General features: G+C 34.1%; 1 non-coding gene across 1 annotated transcript; it reads right to left on the minus strand.

The window, feature by feature from the left end:
- Positions 1 to 16,680: 16,680 nt before the first annotated feature.
- Positions 16,681 to 17,634, minus strand: LOC144458174 (18S ribosomal RNA). Its single transcript, XR_013487720.1, has one exon. It is a non-coding gene; the product is annotated as an 18S ribosomal RNA (ribosomal RNA).
- Positions 17,635 to 21,087: the final 3,453 nt, after the last annotated feature.

Here is a 21,087-nt window from a genome sequence, read left to right on the forward strand (position 1 = left end):
TGTTATTGGGACTTTTTATGGTCCATCTGAGCATTTTCAATGCTTTGCTTTATAAATAAGCTACATTAACAGGGATAAATAGATTTTTTCTTCCGAAAGTTGAATTTGTATACTATGTCAGTATTAAAGTTTTATCGGAATTGAACATAAAAATAAAAAAATTTAATTATGAAAATTCATACAATTTTGTTAATGCCTGGGTTTTCATATTATTGATATAATGGTTCTGTGTTTTAGTAGTATCTTAATAATATTTAATATTTCTTTAATACTTTAATACTTTAATACTTTAATACTTTAATACTTTAATACTTTAATACTTTAATACTTTAATACTTTAATACTTTAATACTTTAATACTTTAATACTTTAATACTTTAATACTTTAATACTTTAATACTTTAATACTTTAATACTTTAATACTTTAATACTTTAATACTTTAATACTTTAATACTTTAATACTTTTAATACTTTATTAATACTTTAATACTTTAATACTTTAATACTTTAATACTTTAATACTTTAATACTTTTAATACTTTAATACTTTAATACTTTATAATACTTATAATACTTTATAATACTTTATAATACTTTATAATACTTTATAATACTTTATAATACTTTATAAGGGTATTGTTCTTATTATTAAGTGTTGTGTCCCGCTACTTCGTGAGTGTAATGCTCTGCTAAAAGTTTTATCGTCCGGTTTTGGGGTTTGACGGAAAGGATAATTTTGGTAAGGGGGTAGGGGTTTAATGAATATAAGTCTAATCTTTATATTTATTATAAATTATTATAAATTATTATAAATTATTATAAATTATTATAAATTATTATAAATTATTATAAATATTATATTATTATAAATTATTATAAATTATTATAAATTATTATAAATTATTATAAATTATTATAAATTATTATAAATTATTATAAATTATTATGCGTTTAGTTTTTCGCGTGTGACTTCTGCGGGGGGGGGAATAGTATAATAATAGTATATTAAGGATAATATATATATATATATGTCTAAAGATCATTGACTTAATTGCCTCTTAAATAATTGAACTAATATTAATTAAATCTTATCAAAACAATAAGTGTATCCCATATTATCATTTGAGTTAATAAATATGTCTTCAATTCATTCATATAACTTCCCCATTCACGATAAATGAGGTATAATCATTGAATGTCAGTCAACTATTACGTCGGCGACCTCCCAGGCTCCCGCCCTGTTGATAAACCACCCCAAATAAAAATCCTACCTAATGCCGGATAGTTCAGTTATGCCGCGTTATGGGCTGATTAGCACTTAAATCATCACATATGCCTCTACGAAAAGCATGGATTAGCTGAATAGGGTATTATGGACCTGAAGTAACAACCAGTAGCCAGTAAAAGAGTTCTAGGTACGTCCGCAATCTATGGGCCTGCTCTGAAGGATCGCATACCTTCGGAGGGCGGGATGGTGGTCTCTCGTGAGGTGAGGAATAAGGTATTTTGCTTGGATTGGATATGCTAGTAATATAAGAATTTAGATTCATTCTTCATTGATGGTATGTCTATGTACGCCAACAGTTAATGTATTATGTAAAATATGAGCTATATGTCTTATGTAAAAGATGATTTATATGTAATTCTAGATACGCATTTGGTATAGAATTTATATTACTAATAAATTTAATGTTTTAGGTATAATTTGAGTTTAATATACATTCTTATATGCTAGTGGTAAATAAATGAATGTACTATATACATATACATGTCTTTATATCATACATAATATGTCTTTATTACATTAATTTAATGTATTTAGTATTGTTTGAGTATTATGTATTTAGTACTATTTGAGTATAATGTATATTATTATATGCTAGAGGTAAATAAATGAATGTACTATATACATATAATGTCTTAAATCATAGGTTTTATGTGTGTGAGCATAGATTTAATGTATTTAGTACTATATGAATATAATGTATTTAGTACTATATAGATATAATGTATTTAGTACTATATGAATATAATGTATGTATCTAGTATACTATATGAATATAATGTATTAAGCACTATAAAAGTGGTATGTGTAGGGTGTTTTTGAAGTTTATAGGATGTGAGTGTTGGTTGTTATTTAAGTAGGTGAATTATTTTTGGTTGTTCGTGAATGAAATTGTGAAAATTTTAATACTGACATAGTATACAAAATTAAATTGTTAAAAAATTAATTTTTTTTATGATTCAGGAAGTAGTTTAATGAGAATGTCAGCTTTGGGTGTTGATGGTAGGGCGTGTTGTCCTTTTCTTGATGTGTCCTAGGAATGGTGTTTACCTTCATTGTTGGCTTACAAAGCCAGTATTTTTGTTAAATTACTTGGACTGTTTATTTTGGTTTTAGTATGAAGTTTTCTAATAAGCCTGCTATAGGTATTAGGATGAGGATAAGTAGGAAGTATGTGGTGGATGCTACTTGGCCGATGATGATGTAAGGTTGTTCTGCTGGTTGGCTTCCGATTCAGGTGAGTACAAGTAGATTAGTTACTAGTATTCAGAATAGAGTTTGTGAAATTGGTCGGAATGTTAGGCTGCTTTGTTTAGATGTGTGGAGGAGTGGCATTATAAATAGGATTAAGATGGATGCTAGTAGAGCTAGGACTCCTCCTAGTTTGTTGGGGATTGATCGTAGGATTGCATATGCAAATAGAAAGTATCATTCTGGCTTGATGTGTTGTGGTGTGTTGAGAGGATTTGCTGGGGAGAAGTTGTCAGGGTCGCTTAGTATGTCTGGTGAAAGAAGGGTAAGTATTAGTAGGATTAGTAGTATTAGTATAATGCCTATTGTGTCTTTGGTGGTAAAGTAGGGGTGAAATGGGATTTTGTCAGGGTTGGGGTTAATTCCTAGGGGGTTGTTTGATCCTGTTTCATGGAGGAATAGGAGGTGTACTATGGTTAAGGCTATAATGATGAATGGTAAAATAAAGTGTAGGGTGAAGAATCGGGTTAAAGTGGCTTTGTCTACGGAGAAGCCTCCTCAGATTCATTCTACTAGTGTGCTGCCAATGTATGGGATGGCGGATAGTAGATTGGTAATTACTGTCGCCCCTCAAAATGATATTTGTCCTCATGGGAGTACATATCCTATGAAAGCAGTTATTATAGTTATTAGTAGTAGAATTACTCCGATATTTCATGTGCTTTTATATAGGTATGAGCCATAATAAATTCCTCGGCCGATGTGGAGATAAAGGCATATGAAGAAGATTGATGCTCCGTTAGCATGTAGGTTGCGGATAAGTCAGCCATAGTTTACTTCTCGGCAGATGTGGGCTACTGATGAGAAGGCGGTTGAGGTGTCTGGGGTGTAGTGTATGGCTAAGAAAAGACCTGTGATGATTTGAATTATTAGGCATATGCCTAGTAGGGATCCAAAGTTTCATCAGGTAGAGATGTTGGATGGGGTTGGAAGGTCAATGAAAGTCTTGTTGATGATTTTTATGAGTAGATATGTTTTACGTGGGTTGGTCATTAGTTTTTGTAGTTGAAATACAACAATGGTTTTTCATTCCATAGGTTATGGTTAAAGTCCATACTGAAATGATGGATATAGTAATGATAGTCTATTTGTTCTCTTTCTTGTTGGTTATTAGTTTTGTGGCTTTTGCTTCTAAGCCTTCTCCTGTATATGGTGGTTTGAGTTTAGTAGTTAGTGGTGGCTTGGGGTGTGCTATTGTTGTGAGTTTGGGAAGTACTTTTTTGGGTTTAATTATGTTTTTAGTTTATCTTGGGGGTATGTTAGTAGTTTTTGGTTATACTGCTGCTATATCTACGGAGGAGTATCCTGAGAGTTGGGTAAGTAATACAGTGGCTTTAGGTATATTATTTTTTGTTTTATTGCTTAAGTTAATTTGGTATTTTGTGTTGGATAAAGTTGAGGTTGCTACTGTTATTGGATTATTTGATGTTGTTAGTAATTCTTATGTAAGTCAGGATTGTGGTGGTGTTTCTTTGTTGTATGGGTGTGGGGGTGAATTTTAATGTTTTTGGGTTGAATTTTGTTTATAACTATTTGTGTAGTGTTAGAGATTGTTCGTGGTTGTGATTAGGTAGCTAGGATTATTATTATTGGAATAGAAATGATGAATGATAGGAAGTATGTTTTGATTAAACCTTTTTGAGTGGAGGAGATATATGAGGATATAGTGGTGTGGATATTTATTTGATTTTTAGGTCCAATTTTTTCATACCAGTTTAGATCTATTAATATGGTGGCAATGTATTGGCTTATTTGTAGGCTTGCTAGAGGTAGTAGTCGGTGGAGTAAGTGTGTGAAATATCCTTGTATGATTGAGAAGTTGTATGCGTGTTTTAGTGGTGGAGTTGGTAGTTTATTAGTTAGTGAATTTAACTCTATAGCAATTAATAATCCTGTAATTGTTACTAAGAGGGTTGATATTTTTAGTATTGGTGGTATTGTTGTTGGATTTATGTAAGTAGTAGGAATATTTATTGTTAGTAAATATCCAGTAAAGATACTTCCTAAGGTTAGGCGTAGGATTGGGTTTTTGAGGTTTGGGTGGTTTTCATTGATTGTTAATAGAGGGATAAATCGTGGTTGATTTAGTAGTGTGAAATAAATTATTCGTAGGCTATATATAGCTGTTAAAGTGGTGGTGATTAGGGTGGTTGTTAGGGCTCATGAGTTAATATAGGATATGTTTATTGTTTCAATGATGGGATCTTTGGAGTAGAAGCCTGTTAGGAATGGGGTTCCAATGAGGGCTAAGCTGCTTGTTATGAGGGCTGATGAAGTAATTGGTAAGATGTTTAATAGGCCTCCTATTTTTCGAATATCTTGTTCGTTGTTTAAGTTGTGGATGATTGAGCCGGAGCATAGGAATAGTGTGGCTTTGAAGAAGGCGTGGGTACATATATGTAGAAATGCTAGGTGGGGTTGGTTAAGTCCTATAGTTACTATTATTAGTCCTAGTTGGCTGGATGTTGAGAATGCTACAATTTTTTTGATGTCATTTTGTGTGGTAGCACATATTGCGGTAAATAGTGATGTTATGGCTCCTGTACATAGAATAATAGTTAGGATAGTGTTGTTGTCTTTTATTATAGGGTAGAAGCGGATTAAGAGGAATACTCCTGCTACAACTATAGTGCTTGAGTGAAGGAGGGCTGATACTGGTGTGGGTCCTTCTATAGCGGAGGGGAGTCAAGGGTGTAGGCCGAATTGGGCTGATTTTCCTATTGCAGCGATGACTAGTCCTAGTAGGGCTAGGGTGTTTATTTTAGTCATGAAGATGTGTTGTAGGTCTCATGAGCCAGTGTTGGTTATTAGTCATACTATGGTAAGTATGAGGCCTATGTCTCCGATACGGTTGTAGAGGATTGCTTGTAAGGCTGCTGTGTTAGCGTCAGATCGGCCGTGCCATCATCCGATCAATATGAATGATATAATGCCTACTCCTTCTCATCCAATGAACAGTTGGAATAGGTTGTTAGCGGTAATTAGGATTATTATGGTTAGTAGGAATATGACTAGGTATTTAAAGAATTGGTGAATATTAGGATCTGAGTTTATGTATCATTGTGAAAATTCTAGGATAGATCAGGTTACGTAAAGGGCGATAGGAATAAAAATAATAGAGAAGTAATCTAGTTTGAAACTTATAGTTAAGTTGAATGAATTAATTGAGAATCATTTTCAGTTAGTAATAATAGATTCTTGTCCTGTGTGGATAAATGATAATAGTGGGGGAAGGCTAATGAGGAAAGCATATTTTACGGCTATTTTGTAGTATATTGGAAGTTTAGTGGTTTTATGTGGGAAAATGAGGTTAATGATTAAAGGGGTGGTTAGGGTTGTAATAGATAGGAGAGTTATAGTATTGAGTATATTGTTAATTACTTTTATTTGGAATTGCACCAAAGTTTTTGGTTCCTAAGACCAGTGGATAACTAATAATCCTTTAAAAGTAAGAAAGCCATGTTTGTTAGGTATGGTATTAAGAATTAGCAGTTCTTAGATCTTTCTTGGCATGTAAGGGGGTTTGAACTCCTATATTTAGATTCACGATCTAATGTTTTTGTTAAACTATATTTGCAGTATGTTAGTCCTAGGATGAATTTAGGGTTTAGTGAGATGGTTAGTAGTGGGATTAAGTGAAGAATTATTAAGGTGTGTTCTCGTGTGGAGGTTGGTTTAATAGTTTGTGTGTGGTATGTGGGTTTTCCTCGTTGTGTGGTTGTTAATATGTGAAGTGAGTAAAGTGCTGTAATGATGGTGTTAGTGCCTAGTAAAATGATGGAAAAATTTGATCAAGAGAAGGATGAGGTGAATACCAGTAGTTCGCCTAAGAAATTGATGGATGGTGGGATAGCTAGATTAGCTAGGATGGCTAAGATTCATCAGGTGCATGTTAATGGGAGAATGGTTTGTAATCCTCGAGCTAAGATTATAATTCGACTGTTGATGCGTTCATAGTTTGTGTTGGCTAGACAAAATAGTATGGAAGATGTTAGACCATGGGCGATTATTAGGGCTGTAGCACCTATGAAGCTTAGTGGTGATTGTATAAGAGTAGCGATGATTACTAGAGCTATGTGGCTGATTGAGGAGTAGGCGATTAGAGATTTTAGGTCTGTTTGGCGTAAGCAGATGAAGCTTGTTATGACTATTCCTCATAGTGATAGGATAATGAATGGGTAGTAAAGGTTTGTGGTTAGGGGTTGGGTAAAGACTGTTATTCGTATAATTCCATAGCCTCCTAATTTTAGTAGAATAGCTGCTAGTACTATTGATCCTGCGATTGGTGCTTCTACGTGTGCTTTTGGCAGTCATAGGTGTAGGCCGTATAGAGGTATTTTAACTATGAATGCGGTTATACATGCGTATCATAGGATTGAATTAGAGTAAGAAGGTTTTAGGGTGGTTGATATAATAGTTATGGCTAGAATATGTAATGATCCTAGTTTGTTATATAAGAATAGTAGGGCAATTAAGAGGGGAATTGATCCTGTTAGGGTATAAAATAGAAGGTAAAGTCCAGCGTTTAGTCGTTCATTTTGGTTACCTCATCGTGTAATAATAATTAGGGTGGGGATAAGGGTTGTTTCGAATATGATATAGAATATTATGAGTTCTGATGCTGATAAAGCTGTAATTAGTGATAGTTGTAGAATAATTAGTGTGGTCAGGTAAGCTTTTTTTCGGTTTATGCTTTCTTTGTTTAGGTGATTTTGACTTGCTATTATTATTAGGGGAAGTAGTCAGCATGATAGGACTAGTAAGGGGCTAGATAATGAGTCTGTATAAAATAGGTTATTATGGTTTGTGCCTAGGTCTGAGTCTTGATATAGAAGTGTAATGCTGAAGGTTCCAATTAATAGGCTGTATGATGTGAGGTTGGTTCATAGTCATAGGTTTTTGGATAGTCAGGTAAGTGGGATTAATATGAATGTTGGTATAAGGATTTTTAGCATTGTAGGAGATTTAGGTTTTGCACATAGTCGTTACCATAGTTGTTAGATATTTTTACTAATAATGCTAATCCTACAGCTGCTTCACATGCTGAGATTACTAGTAGGATTAGTGGTGCTATTGATAAGGAGAATATGTGGAAGTGGGAAATTAGGAGGGATAATATAATATATAGTGATAGTATTATACCTTCTAAGCATAGTAGAGTTGATATTAGGTGGGATCGATATATTAGGACTCCTGCTAGGGCTAGTAAAAAGGCTGTTATTAGGTTTAAGTTGATTGAGGTCATAAGGTATTCATGGGTTTAAGCCATGATTTATTGAGTCGAAATCAATTATCTTGTTTAGATTAAAAACCTATTCAGTTCATTCTAGGCCTTTTTGTGATCATTCATAGGCCAGTCCAGCTGTTAATAGTAGGATTAGGCAGTAAGATAGGACTAATGTTATATTAGGATGGGGAAGTTGTAGGGCTCAGGGTAGTGATAGTAGTAGGGCAATTTCTAGGTCAAATAGCAGAAATGTAATTGCTACTAAGAAAAATTTTAGTGAAAATGGTAGGCGTGCTGAGCCTAGTGGATCAAATCCGCATTCGTATGGACTAGATTTTTCTAGGTATAGGTAGAGTTGTGGGAGTCAGAAAGCAATTAGAATGATGATGGTGGATAATATGAAATTAACGATTAAAGTGATTAGGAGGTTGATTATTTTTCTCTGGTTTTAACCAGAACTTAGTGATTGGAAATCAGTAGTACTAATTATACTAGAAAAATATGATCCTCATCAATAGATTGATACATATAGGAAAAGTCATACTACATCTACGAAGTGTCAGTATCATGCGGCTGCTTCAAAGCCAAGATGGTGTGTTGTTGTGAAGTGATATTTAAGTTGTCGTATTAGGCATACGGTTAAGAATGTTGAGCCAATGATTACGTGTAGTCCGTGAAATCCTGTAGATATAAAAAAGGTGGAGCCATAAATTCCGTCTGATATAGTAAAAGAGGCTTCGTAATATTCTATAGCTTGTAATATAGTAAAATATAATCCTAGTAGAATTGTGATTGATAGTGCTTGGATTGTGTGGTTGCGATGGCCTTCTATTAAGCTGTGATGTGCTCATGTGATTGATACTCCTGATGCTAGTAGGATGGATGTATTTAGTAGAGGAATTTCAAATGGGTCGAGTGGGTGAATTCCTGTAGGGGGTCAACAGCTACCAATTTCAGGGGTTGGGGCTAGGCTTGAATGGTAGAAAGCTCAGAAAAATCCTAGGAAGAAGAATGCTTCTGATAGGAGAAATAGGATTATTCCGTATCGTAGGTTTTTTTGTACTACAGGGGTGTGATGTCCTTGGAATGTTCCTTCTCGGATAATGTCACGTCATCATTGATATATTGTGAGTAGTATGCATGTGAGGCCTGTTATGAGTAGCAGTAGTGAATTGGAGTGAAATCATATAGTAAGGCCTGATGTAAGTAAAAGTGCGGATAGGGCTCCTGTTAATGGTCATGGACTTGGGTTTACTATGTGGTAAGCATGTGTTTGGTGAGTCATTAGGAGTTATTATGTAAGTATAGGCTTACTAGGAGGGTGAAAACGTAAGCTTGGATAAGGGCTACGGTTAGTTCCAGGATTATTAGTATAAGGAAAATGATAAATGTCATGGTTGATGCAATTATGTTAATGGATAGAAGAGCTAGTGTTGCGGAAGTAATGAGGTGGATGAGTAAATGGCCTGCAGTAATGTTAGCTGTTAGTCGTACTGCTAGAGCTAGTGGTTGAATCAATAGGCTAATAGTTTCAATGATGATAAGTATAGGGATTAGAGGGGTTGGTGTTCCTTGTGGTAGTAAATGGGCTAAAGATGTTTTTGGTTTATTTCGTAATCCTATAATTACTGTAGCTATTCATAAGGGGATGGCCATACTGATATTTATTGAAAGTTGAGTAGTTGGTGTGAAGGAATATGGAAGAAGGCCTAGTAAGTTTGTTGATGAAATGAATAGGATCAATGATATTAGTATGAGAGTTCAGGTTTGGCCTTGTTTGTTATGTAGTAATATTATTTGTTTAGTAATTAGTCGGATTAATCAAATTTGTAGTGTTTGGATTCGGTTAGAAAATAAGTGTTTTGGGGTTGAAAGGATAAGACAGGGAAGTATAATGATTATTGGTAATATGGTGGTGTCTATAATTGTGGGGGTAATGAATTGGGTAAATAGATTTTTGTTCATTTTTTGTTTCAGGGTAATTGGGTTTTTGTTGGTATTTTTTTTTCATTTTTGGGGTTATGGAGGTTATAGTTTGGTTAATCATTTTTAGTTGGTATATGCAAAAAAATGTTAATATTGTAAGGGTAATGGTTAGAGGTCATATTGATATATTTAGTTGTGGCATGTGTTTTGAGGGAAGTGTGGGTCCTTATAATACTTATAGTATTAGTATGGTTTCTCAAAGATGATAGTATTGTGGAAGATCATTTTTCGAAATAATTTAGTGTAGTTATTTCAAGTACAATTGGTATGAAACTATGGTTTGAACCACAAATTTCTGAGCATTGTCCATAAAATACTCCTGGACGAGTGGATGTAAGAGTAATTTGATTTAATCGGCCTGGGATGGCATCTGCTTTTACTCCTAAGGATGGAAGGGTTCAAGCGTGGAGTACATCTTCAGATGAGATTAGTACTCGGATTGGAAGATCTATTGGTAGTACTATTCGATTATCTGTTTCTAGTAGTCGAAATTGGCCTGGGGATAGATCTTGGGTTGGGATTATATATGAGTCAAATGTTAGATCTTCATAGTCAGTATATTCATAGCTTCAATATCATTGGTGGCCAATGGCTTTTACTGTTAGGTAGGGGTTATGGATTTCGTCTATTATGTATAGAATTCGTAAGGATGGTAATGCAATAAATACTAGGATTACAGCGGGAATAATGGTTCATATGGTTTCTACTTCTTGGGCATTAATAGTGTTTGTGTGGGTAAGTTTTGTGGTTAGTATAAGTATAATTGTATATAAGATTAGTGAGCTAATGAGGAATACGATTATTAATGTATGATCATGAAAGTATACTAGTTCTTCTATAATAGGGGATGCAGCATCTTGGAAGCCTAGTTGTATAGGGTAAGGCATGTAAGATATATAAGATTAAAACTTATAATTTAACCATGGCAAGGTTATGTAATTGTTATTACTAATATCTTATGAGAAAGTTATAGAGGTTATAGGGTTGACTTGAAATCAACTTTGGGAGGTTCAATTCCTTCCTTTCTTGTAGTTAAGTTTTGATAAATGCTGGTTGTTCAAATGTATGATAAGGTGGTGGACAGCCGTGTAATCATTCAATGTTTGTGGTAGTTAGTTCTAGAGTAGATACTTCACGTTTAGATGCAAATGCTTCTCAAATAATAAAGATTATTAATATTACAGCTGTGAGTGAAATAATAGAACCTATTGATGATAAAATGTTTCATAGTGTATAGGCATCTGGGTAATCTGAGTATCGTCGTGGTATTCCAGAAAGACCTAGGAAGTGTTGAGGAAAGAATGTTAGGTTAACTCCAATAAATATTACGGTGAAGTGAATTTTAGTTCATGTATTATTGAGTGTATATCCAGTGAATAGAGGGAATCAATGAACAAGCCCGCCTATAATGGCAAATACAGCGCCTATAGATAATACATAGTGGAAATGAGCTACTACATAATAGGTGTCGTGTAAAACGATGTCTAATGATGAGTTAGCTAAGACAATTCCTGTTAGGCCTCCAATTGTAAAAAGGAAGATGAATCCAATGGCTCATAGCATTGCGGGTGATCATTTGATATTTCCTCCATGAAGAGTGGCTAATCAACTAAAGACTTTAATTCCTGTGGGAATAGCAATGATTATAGTAGCTGAGGTGAAGTAGGCTCGGGTATCTACATCTAGTCCTACTGTAAATATGTGATGGGCTCATACGATAAATCCTAGGAATCCAATAGATATTATTGCTCAGACTATACCTATATAGCCGAATGGTTCTTTTTTTCCTGAATAGAAGGTTACAATGTGTGAGATTATGCCAAACCCAGGTAAGATTAAGATGTAAACTTCTGGGTGACCAAAAAATCAGAATAGGTGTTGGTATAAAATAGGATCGCCTCCGCCAGTTGGGTCAAAAAAAGTTGTATTTAAGTTGCGGTCAGTCAATAGTATAGTAATTCCTGCTGCTAAGATTGGAAGAGATAGGAGAAGTAGTACTGCTGTGATTATTACTGATCAAACAAATAATGGGATTTGATATTGAGATAAGGCTGGTGGTTTTATGTTAATAATTGTAGTGATAAAGTTGATAGCACCTAGGATAGAGGAAATACCTGCAAGATGTAGGGAGAAAATTGCTAAGTCTACTGATGCCCCGGCATGGGCTAGATTGCTGGCTAGTGGGGGGTATACTGTCCATCCAGTTCCTGCACCAGCTTCTACTGTGGAAGATGCTAGTAGTAATAGAAAAGATGGTGGAAGTAGTCAGAAGCTTATATTGTTTATTCGTGGAAATGCTATATCAGGGGCGCCGATTATTAGTGGTACTAGTCAGTTACCAAAGCCACCAATTATAATGGGTATAACTATAAAGAAAATTATTACGAAAGCATGGGCAGTTACAATAACGTTATAGATTTGGTCATCTTCAATTAAAGCTCCTGGTTGGCCAAGTTCCATGCGGATTAACAGGCTGAGGGCCGTACCTACTATTCCAGCTCAGGCGCCAAATAGTATATATATGGTACCAATATCTTTGTGATTGGTTGAGAATAGTCAGCGATTAATGAACATAGGTAAAATGGCTGAGGTAAGCATTGAATTGTAAATTCAAAGACAGAGATATAATCTCTTTTTACCATTAAGTTGAAGCCAATATTTGGTGCTTAGTTGTTAACTAAGAGTTAGTGGGATAAACACCCTCCAATTTAGTGGATAAGCTATATGTAGATCCCCGGGGCCTCACGCCTTTTCTTTTCCCTATAAAGGCGTGAGGTTAGTAGAGTGTGATAAAGGTTAGGTGCTTAGACACCTGCTTAAGGCTTTGAAGGCCTTTGGTCTGGTTTGAGCCTAAACCTTTATGTTGGCTTTGTAGTATAAATTACGTTGAATTGCAAGTTCAGGGAAGTAGTCAAGTGGCTACCGAAGCTTGTATTGTAAAGAATTTAGCTTAATTAAAGTGTCCTATTTGCGTTTGGATGATGCAAGGTAAAGACTTGTAGTTCTTATTTGGAATAGAGTTAGGCATAGTGGTGTTAGGGGCAGAAGTATGGAGGAGATGACTGTGAGTGGTGGAATTATTGTGGTTTTTTTTGTTTGTGCATATATTCATTGTAATTTTGAGTTGTTGGTTGTTGGGAATATTGTTAGGGTGGATGTATAAATGATTCGTATATAGAAGAATAGGTTAAGTAATGTTGATATTGCTATTAGTGTAGCTGTTGCGATGTTATTATTGTTTACAAGTTCTTGTAAGATGAGTCATTTTGGTATAAATCCTGTTAGTGGTGGAAGGCTTCCTAGTGATATTAGGGTAATTATGATAATTATGGTTATTGGGGTGGATTTGTTTCATAGATTGGCTAGTGATTTGATTTTAGTTACTTGTGCTAAGTTTAGGGTTAAGAAGATTGTTGTTGTGATGATAATATAGATAAATAGGTTTAGTAAGGCTAAGTTTGGGTTAATGGGTATGATGATGATTGTTCATCCTATATGAGAAATGGATGAGTATGCTAGGATTTTTCGAAGGTGTGTTTGGTTTAGTCCTCCTCATCCTCCTGTTAGTGTGGATAGAATGGCTAGGGTAGTTAAGATTTTTATGTTTAGTGATGGTGAGATTTGATATATGATTGATACAGGGGCTACTTTTTGTCAGGTTAATAAGATTATGCCGGATAAGAGTGGAATTCCTTGTGTTACTTCGGGTACTCAGAAGTGGAAGGGTGCTAGTCCTAGTTTGATAGCAAGGGTTAGTGTTATTAGGATTGAGGCTGTATTGTTGGATATTTGGGTTAGGGTTCATTGGTTTGTTGCTCAGGCATTTTGGATGATGGCAAATATTATTATTATTGATGCAGTGGCTTGTGTTAGGAAGTATTTGATGGCAGATTCGGTGGATCGTGAGTGGTTTGGATATGTTATTAGGGGAATTATTGCTAGTGTATTAATTTCTAGTCCCATTCATGCTGTAAGTCAGTGATTGCTTGCTAGTGTGAGTGTAGTTCCTAGTAGTAGACTGGTACAGGTTAATAATAGTATATATGGGGACATTAGTATGGGAGGGGTGTGTACCAACATTTTCGGGGTATGGGCCCGATAGCTTGATTAGCTGACCTTACTAGAATATGGTGTAAAGGAAGCACTGGGAATTTTGAGTTCTTTGATGTGGGTTCGATTCCTGCTGTTCTAGAAATAAGGGGATTTAAACCCCTATTATTTATCCTATCAAGATAATTCTTTTGTCAGACATATTTCTTAAATTTGAGGGGGAATGCATGATAGGGCGATTGGGATGGAGATATATCATAGGCAGAAGGCTAATGTTAGGGGTAAGAAGTTTTTTCATAGTAGGTGTATTAGTTGATCATATCGGAATCGGGGGCAAGATGCTCGGATTCATAAGAATAGAAATGTTAGTATTAGTGTTTTAAGTGTAAATGAAAGTGTGTTGATGTGGGTAAAGTTGTGGTTGATTGGTGAACCTAGGAATAAGATTGTGGTTATGGCATTTATGGCTAGAATATTAGTGTATTCAGCTAGGAAAAATATGGCGAATGGGCCGGCTGAGTATTCTACGTTGAAACCTGATACTAGTTCTGATTCTCCCTCAGTTAAGTCGAATGGGGTTCGATTTGTTTCGGCTAGTGTTGAGATGAATCATATTATGGCTAAAGGTCATGTTGATACTAGTAGTCATATGTTTTCTTGTGTAATGGCTAGGTTTTTTAGGGTATATGATCCATTGATTAACGTGATTGATAGGAGGATTATGGCTAGTGTGACTTCGTATGAGATTGTTTGTGCTACTGCTCGTAGGGCTCCGATTAGGGCGTATTTTGAGTTTGATGCTCATCCAGATCATAAGATTGGATATACTGATAGCCCGGATAGGGTGAGGATGAATAGTACTCCTAGGTTTAAGTCAATGAGGGCATGGGGTATAGGAAGGGGTACTCAGATTGTTAGGGCTAAGGTCAGGGCTATGATGGGGGCAGTGATGAATATTAGGGTTGATGATGTTGCAGGCCGTGAGGGTTCTTTTGTAAATAGTTTTACAGCGTCTGCTACTGGTTGTAGTAGGCCATATGGTCCGACGATGTTTGGGCCTTTTCGAAGTTGTATATAACCTAGGACTTTCCGTTCTACTAATGTTAGGAAAGCAACTGCTAGTAGGATGGGGAAGGTGTAGAGTAGAATATTAATAGTAAGCATGTATTAAGGAGAGGAGTTGAACCTCTGGTTATAAAGGTTTAAGTTTTATGCAATTACCTGCTCTGCCACCTTAATAGCTCTGTCTCTAGAGAATAAAATTATTGAGTTATGGTATTGAGATGGTTTCATACCTTATCTCTGAGGCTTGTCTGTTAATATTAGCCTTATTTCTCTTGTCCTTTCGTACTGGGAGTAATGAATATACAGATAGAAACCGACCTGGATTGCTCCGGTCTGAACTCAGATCACGTAGGACTTTAATCGTTGAACAAACGAACCATTAATAGCGGCTGCACCATTTGGATGTCCTGATCCAACATCGAGGTCGTAAACCCTGATTGTCGATATGGTCTCTTTAATAGGATTGCGCTGTTATCCCTGGGGTAACTTGTTCCGTTGATCAAAATATGGGTCAATTACTGATGTTGTCATACTTAGGTATGTTAATCTGGGTTTAGTCATTCGGAGGTTATTTTGTTCTCCGAGGTCACCCCAACCAAAGATTATAACTTAGTATATAGTGTTGTTATGCCATTAGGGTAGTATTAAGATTGGGTTAAGTTATTAATCTTAAGCTCCACAGGGTCTTCTCGTCTTGTAGTATTATTCCCGCCTCTGCACGGGAAGGTCAATTTCACTGATTGGGAATAGGAGACAGTTAGGCCCTCGTGATGCCATTCATACAAGTCCCTATTTAGAGGACAGGTGATTATGCTACCTTTGCACGGTCAGTATACCGCGGCCGTTAAAGTTTAACTCACTGGGCAGGCGTTGCCTCTAATATTTGTTATGCTAGAGGTGATGTTTTTGGTAAACAGGCGGGGTTATATGTACTTGCCGAGTTCCTTTTATTCCTTTTAATCTTTCCCTTGGGTTGCACTCCTGTGTTGGGTTGACAATATGGTTAATAGCTTTCTAGTCGTTTAGTTATGTTTATTAGTTTGTTAATTGTTAGTGGTTATTCCGTTTCTAATGTAGGCTTGTGCAGGGAGAAATGTTTCTTGTTACTAATTTTAGCATTATAGCTTCTATATATTTATAGAATTATCCAATTTAGAGATAGGGATTTTGATTATATTTTAGGGATTAAAATGATATTGTGTATTTGAGCTTTAACGCTTTCTTAATTGGTGGCTGCTTTTAAGCCAACTATGAGTTGTATATGGTTCATTATCCTCTATGGAAGTTTGTTTACTGGATCTAAAGAGTTGTCCCCCTTTAGATTAGCTTTTAAATTTAAATTATGTTTATGATTACTTTGGTTAAATTTAAAGTTGAACTTATATTCGTGTTTTGGATAACCAGCTATCCTCAAGTTCGATAGGCTTTTCACCTCTACTATAAGATCTTCTCACTATTTTGCTACATAGACGAGTTGGCTCTAGTTGCTGTCTTGTAGTAGCTCACTTGATTTCGGGAGGACGGGCATAGTTCTTTTTGTCCGAGTTGACTAGCTAAACCATTATGCAAAAGGTAGAAGGTTGAATCTTTGCTTTGTGGTGCTTATAATCTTATCTTTCAGGTTTCCCTTGCGGTACTATCATTAATGCGCCTTTTTATCTGTTCTATCTCCTATACTAGGATGAATTGAATGTTTTGGTAGAAATTTAATATAGTTGTATTAGTTAGTGGATGGGCTTATATTGGCTCAAAATGGTCAGGGTAAGCTGAAGTCTTTTAGGTGTAGGCTAAATGCTTTTGTTTAAGCTACATTTTGATGATCCAAGTGCACCTTCCGGTACACTTACCATGTTACGACTTTTCTCTTCTTTATTTATTTATTTTATTAGTTATTTGGTTTGTTTATGTTGAAGAGAGTGACGGGCGGTGTGTACGCGTCCTATTGCCTGTTTCAATTAAGCTCTCTATTCTTAATTTACTGCTAAATCCTCCTTCGTATATCTTAGGTTTCATAAGATAGTCCGTAATTTTCTATGTTAGAAAATGTAGCCCATCACTTTCCTCTTCATATGCTACACCTTGACCTAACGTTTTTATGGTTGATGATTTTGCTTACTTTTGGTCCCTATTGGGGTAGGCTGACGATGGCGGTATATAGGCTGTATTGGCAAGAAGAGGTGGGGTGTATCGGGGTTCATCGGTTATAGGACAGGCTCCTCTAGATGGGCTTAGGACACCGTCAAGTCCTTTGAGTTTTAAGCGCTGGCTAGTAGTTCTCTGGCGAATAGTTTCGTTATTAAACTATCTAAGTTTACGGCTAAAGCATAATGGGGTATCTAATCCCAGTTTGAGTCTTAGCTGTCGTGTTTTGGTCAGTATTAAGGCCACTTTGGTTGCATTTTTTAATGTTAGCTATAGCGTATTACAGCATGATTGAGTTTTAGCCTTATTTTGGTTGTTGGATTGTACACGCTTTACGCCGACATCTGTTAGTTTGGGTCAATCGTATGGCCGCGGTGGCTGGCACGAAATTTACCGGCCCTAGATAATTATAATTTAGTCAAACTTTCGTTTATAGCTTAATGTTAATCACTGCTGTGTCCCGTGGGGGTGTGGTTGGACAAGACGTTATGGGCTACTTTGTAGTGAACCTGATGTCTGCTCCTGCTAAATTGTGTATAAATTTTGGGGGCATTCTCACTGGGTTGCGGAAACTTGCATGTGTAAGTTTAATTAAAACTAACAGTAAGGCTAGGATCAAACCTTTATGTTATTGGGACTTTTTATGGTCCATCTGAGCATTTTCAATGCTTTGCTTTATAAATAAGCTACATTAACAGGGATAAATAGATTTTTTCTTCCGAAAGTTGAATTTGTATACTATGTCAGTATTAAAGTTTTATCGGAATTGAACATAAAAATAAAAAAATTTAATTATGAAAATTCATACAATTTTGTTAATGCCTGGGTTTTCATATTATTGATATAATGGTTCTGTGTTTTAGTAGTATCTTAATAATATTTAATATTTCTTTAATACTTTAATACTTTAATACTTTAATACTTTAATACTTTAATACTTTAATACTTTAATACTTTAATACTTTAATACTTTAATACTTTAATACTTTAATACTTTAATACTTTAATACTTTAATACTTTAATACTTTAATACTTTAATACTTTAATACTTTAATACTTTAATACTTTAATACTTTAATACTTTAATACTTTAATACTTTAATACTTTAATACTTTAATACTTTAATACTTTAATACTTTAATACTTTAATACTTTAATACTTTAATACTTTAATACTTTAATACTTTAATACTTTAATACTTTAATACTTTAATACTTTAATACTTTTAATACTTTATAATACTTTATAATACTTTATAATACTTTATAATACTTTATAATACTTTATAATACTTTATAATACTTTATAATACTTTATAATACTTTATAATACTTTATAATACTTTATAATACTTTATAATACTTTATAATACTTTATAATACTTTATAATACTTTATAATACTTTATAATACTTTATAATACTTTATAATACTTTATAATACTTTATAATACTTTATAAGGGTATTGTTCTTATTATTAAGTGTTGTGTCCCGCTACTTCGTGAGTGTAATGCTCTGCTAAAAGTTTTATCGTCCGGTTTTGGGGTTTGACGGAAAGGATAATTTTTGGTAAGGGGGTAGGGGGTTTAATGAATATAAGTCTAATCTTTATATTTATTATAAATTATTATAAATTATTATAAATTATTATAAATTATTATAAATTATTATAAATTATTATAAATTATTATAAATTATTATAAATTATTATAAATTATTATAAATTATTATAAATTATTATAAATTATTATAAATTATTATAAATTATTATAAATTATTATAAATTATTATAAATTATTATAAATTATTATAAATTATTATAAATTATTATAAATTATTATAAATTATTATAAATTATTATAAATTATTATAAATTATTATAAATTATTATAAATTATTATAAATTATTATAAATTATTATGCGTTTAGTTTTTCGCGTGTGACTTCTGCGGGGGGGGGGAATAGTATAATAATAGTATATTAAGGATAATATATATATATATATGTCTAAAGATCATTGACTTAATTGCCTCTTAAATAATTGAACTAATATTAATTAAATCTTATCAAAACAATAAGTGTATCCCATATTATCATTTGAGTTAATAAATATGTCTTCAATTCATTCATATAACTTCCCCATTCACGATAAATGAGGTATAATCATTGAATGTCAGTCAACTATTACGTCGGCGACCTCCCAGGCTCCCGCCCTGTTGATAAACCACCCCAAATAAAAATCCTACCTAATGCCGGATAGTTCAGTTATGCCGCGTTATGGGCTGATTAGCACTTAAATCATCACATATGCCTCTACGAAAAGCATGGATTAGCTGAATAGGGTATTATGGACCTGAAGTAACAACCAGTAGCCAGTAAAAGAGTTCTAGGTACGTCCGCAATCTATGGGCCTGCTCTGAAGGATCGCATACCTTCGGAGGGCGGGATGGTGGTCTCTCGTGAGGTGAGGAATAAGGTATTTTGCTTGGATTGGATATGCTAGTAATATAAGAATTTAGATTCATTCTTCATTGATGGTATGTCTATGTACGCCAACAGTTAATGTATTATGTAAAATATGAGCTATATGTCTTATGTAAAAGATGATTTATATGTAATTCTAGATACGCATTTGGTATAGAATTTATATTACTAATAAATTTAATGTTTTAGGTATAATTTGAGTTTAATATACATTCTTATATGCTAGTGGTAAATAAATGAATGTACTATATACATATACATGTCTTTATATCATACATAATATGTCTTTATTACATTAATTTAATGTATTTAGTATTGTTTGAGTATTATGTATTTAGTACTATTTGAGTATAATGTATATTATTATATGCTAGAGGTAAATAAATGAATGTACTATATACATATAATGTCTTAAATCATAGGTTTTATGTGTGTGAGCATAGATTTAATGTATTTAGTACTATATGAATATAATGTATTTAGTACTATATAGATATAATGTATTTAGTACTATATGAATATAATGTATCTAGTACTATATGAATATAATGTATTAAGCACTATAAAAGTGGTATGTGTAGGGTGTTTTTGAAGTTTATAGGATGTGAGTGTTGGTTGTTATTTAAGTAGGTGAATTATTTTTGGTTGTTCGTGAATGAAATTGTGAAAATTTTAATACTGACATAGTATACAAAATTAAATTGTTAAAAAATTAATTTTTTTATGATTCAGGAAGTAGTTTAATGAGAATGTCAGCTTTGGGTGTTGATGGTAGGGCGTGTTGTCCTTTTCTTGATGTGTCCTAGGAATGGTGTTTACCTTCATTGTTGGCTTACAAAGCCAGTATTTTTGTTAAATTACTTGGACTGTTTATTTTGGTTTTAGTATGAAGTTTTCTAATAAGCCTGCTATAGGTATTAGGATGAGGATAAGTAGGAAGTATGTGGTGGATGCTACTTGGCCGATGATGATGTAAGGTTGTTCTGCTGGTTGGCTTCCGATTCAGGTGAGTACAAGTAGATTAGTTACTAGTATTCAGAATAGAGTTTGTGAAATTGGTCGGAATGTTAGGCTGCTTTGTTTAGATGTGTGGAGGAGTGGCATTATAAATAGGATTAAGATGGATGCTAGTAGAGCTAGGACTCCTCCTAGTTTGTTGGGGATTGATCGTAGGATTGCATATGCAAATAGAAAGTATCATTCTGGCTTGATGTGTTGTGGTGTGTTGAGAGGATTTGCTGGGGAGAAGTTGTCAGGGTCGCTTAGTATGTCTGGTGAAAGAAGGGTAAGTATTAGTAGGATTAGTAGTATTAGTATAATGCCTATTGTGTCTTTGGTGGTAAAGTAGGGGTGAAATGGGATTTTGTCAGGGTTGGGGTTAATTCCTAGGGGGTTGTTTGATCCTGTTTCATGGAGGAATAGGAGGTGTACTATGGTTAAGGCTATAATGATGAATGGTAAAATAAAGTGTAGGGTGAAGAATCGGGTTAAAGTGGCTTTGTCTACGGAGAAGCCTCCTCAGATTCATTCTACTAGTGTGCTGCCAATGTATGGGATGGCGGATAGTAGATTGGTAATTACTGTCGCCCCTCA

This window comes from Phascolarctos cinereus, unplaced genomic scaffold, assembly GCF_003287225.1.
Source record: "Phascolarctos cinereus isolate Bilbo 61053 unplaced genomic scaffold, phaCin_HiC Scaffold_64;HRSCAF=595, whole genome shotgun sequence".
In the NCBI taxonomy this organism is placed as follows: domain Eukaryota; kingdom Metazoa; phylum Chordata; class Mammalia; order Diprotodontia; family Phascolarctidae; genus Phascolarctos; species Phascolarctos cinereus.